The sequence below is a fragment of the Ailuropoda melanoleuca genome, chromosome 14 (genome assembly GCF_002007445.2).
Source record: "Ailuropoda melanoleuca isolate Jingjing chromosome 14, ASM200744v2, whole genome shotgun sequence".
Classification (NCBI taxonomy): Eukaryota; Metazoa; Chordata; class Mammalia; order Carnivora; family Ursidae; genus Ailuropoda; species Ailuropoda melanoleuca.
Window position 1 is genome coordinate 17,341,061 of NC_048231.1, and position 2,911 is coordinate 17,343,971.

A 2,911-nucleotide genomic window follows, 5' to 3' on the forward strand; every position below is an offset into this window, starting at 1 on the left:
GGTGTGCAGGTAGCCGGGGAAGCCCAAAGAGGAGGCTCACCTCTGCAGGTCCTGCAGCGTGAGCCGCACGTGCACTGGGAAGCCACAGGCCATTCAGCTCCATGGTGGCTGGTGGCCAAAAGTGATGCTTGTGGGGCAGAGGCGCTATTCCTTAAAGAGACAGGAAAGGGTCGGGATAACAGTAAAAAGGGTAACGACACCCTCCGTGAGCCCTTACATGGCCTCATACTCTGTGGCCACCAGACCTGCCCAGGTGCCCGACCTCTCACAGTGCCCAGCAGCTGCTGTCGTCGCCCGGACACTGAGCTTTGGAGAAGGGCAGCACAGAAGCTCGGTGCGCACACAGCACAGGGCAACTGTGGCCTTTGAACCCAGGTCTATGTGGTTCCAGAAGCTGCTCCACCATGCTGGACCTCCTCGCCAAAGCCTGCGGGTTGGGTTCTCGTGTGGTCCTGCAGCTTTTTGTCTTGCAGTGTCCTTAGGGAACTCTATCCGAGGGATCCCCTCCGGCCCTGCCCCACGAGCCTTCCCTGGGTACCTCTGTCCTGTGGCCTGATCAGCATCTCTCTTGGGGAGAAGCCAGGGCAAAGACAGGAGGGACAGACTGACCCCTCTGCACACCCTGCTTCTAGTACAGGGTGTGGCTGGGCACAGAGCTCTCAGTCTCCAAGTCTTTAGAATGGGGTTATAACCACAGCACCCAAGAGGGTTTGTACGGACCAAATGGGGATAATGCATGCAAGAGGCTGGCACGTGTCACCCAGCAAAGGGGCCCTTGAAGATGGCTCAGGCCTGCTCGTCCCCCGCACCATCCCCACCTGCCCTCCCGAACGTGGTGCTTCTTGTTCCTTGGGAGGCTGATGGGTAGTGCCCGGGGAGAGGCCAAGAGACCAGGCTCCGGGTCCAGCAAATCTCCAGCGTTGCAGACGAGCTCAAGGGGTAATCAAGAGGCAGTCCTGGGCTTGGGTCCCGGAGTCTGGGGAACTGAGGGGAGGTCTCTCATGCACCCCGTAAATTGTCCCTCGGCTCTGTTAGCTCTGATTGAAGAGCCGAATGGTCCTTTTTATCATTGCATGGATTTTTAATTTTCATGTTTGTTACAAACAATATCTGCCTGTGAAAATTCTAAATCCACAGCAGTATAGCAAGAAGAAAGCAAAGGTCCTCTTTGATCTCCTCCCCACAGGGCACTCTGCCTCCTAGAGTACTCTCACAAACAATTCAGTGCATATTTCCGGAACTTTCCCGTAACCTGCAATCAGGTGTGCCCGTGCTGCACATGCACGGGTGTGCATGTGATATAGTGGTTTAAAATGTGGGCTCTGAGGCCAGACCATCTGAGTTCCAAGCCCAGCTTCACTCCTGGGCAAGTTACCCAGTCTCCCTGGGCTTCAGTTTCCCCATCTGTACTATGAAGCTAGTAATAGTGCCCATGCATTGGAGTTTTTGAGGAGGAAATGGATTAAAGCCTATAAAACATTTAGAACATTACCTGGCATGTGGTAGGCTCAGAGGACACATATGTTTTCTTATATATTATTTTACCCTCACAAACACACAGTTTCTTATTTATCATAAATAGAATCATGTTATCACGTTCTTCTGAACTCGCTTTGCCTTCCAGTATGTCTTGGCAATCTTTCCATGTTTGTACATTTAGATCCATCTCCGTCTTTTTACATGCCACGTGCTATTTCATAGCACCGAAGTCTCACTGCTGAATCTCATTTTTAGGGACGGTGAAGTGATTTCCATTGTTTTGCTACTACAAATAATACTGCAACCGGCATCCTTTTGTATATGGTGTTTGCACGCCTGAGTCTCTCTAACAAGGGCTCAGTGGAGTGGATCCAGTGTAATCGCTGGGCCAGAGGGTATGCACATTCTAAATTTCAATCTACTGCCAAACCCTTGCCGACAATGTAAACCAGCTCACTGTCCGTCCCCGAGCCCGTCCGGTTCAACCCTCTGCCACCACGAGGGGTAGGTTGACAAATGGTCTCACTTGGATTTGAGTCTGCCCGAACGTTCCCACCAGTCAGCCACGGGGCTCCACCCACACTCAGTGTTACCCCTTTACCTTTCAAACCAGTTTCTTGAAAACGGCGAAGCCATAGCAACAAGTCTGGTCTGGAAAGAAGTCCTGGCGACCGAGAAGTCCTGGCAAGTCAGATGGTGGCAGGGAGGAGGCGGAGATCTGTCTGAAACCTCCGTAGACAAACATCAAGGCCAGACTGTGAGCGAGCCAATAAAGTCTGGCTGGGTCCCTGCGTCTCTGGGCTGCTGCTGGTGTGCCCTTCCCCCGGGCAGCACCTCCTGGTTTTAGTGACCAGCAGGGGGCGCATCCTCGGCGGTCTTGGTGGGAGCTGCGAAGACAAACGGGGAATGCAATGGGGTTGCTAGGCAGCAAGAGTAAAGCGGGGGAGTGGAAGGGGGGAGATCAGTGCACAAAAGCGATCATCACAGTAAATGTAAACTGTGTCCAGGAGGGAGATTTCTGAGACTCTGGAGGCAGTGGCTGAGGGAACAGATGCTCAGTAAACAGAACGGGGACCTTTAGAAGCAAATGCTGAGGGGCCACGTGGAGAGAGCCCAGGATGGGAGACAGAGACCTGGTATGTGGTCGTGCCCCGGCACTACCTAGCCACCGGACCTTGGAGCCTTATGCTTCCATCTGAAAAGTAGGACAGCTAAACTAAAGGCTTCCCAATCTGTTCTGGGGAATCTACCAATCTGCGTTTCTTTTTAAAATTCCTTGGAAGCTAGGGAGATGAGATAAGAGATAAGGGAGATAAGAGTTGCTTAACAGAACAGCAGAGAGAGTCAAGAACAGCCTGCACTGTGCGGGTAGGGAGGTGCATACCTCCAAGGGTTCTTTTTTTTTTTTTTTTTTTTAAATTTTTTTTTTTTT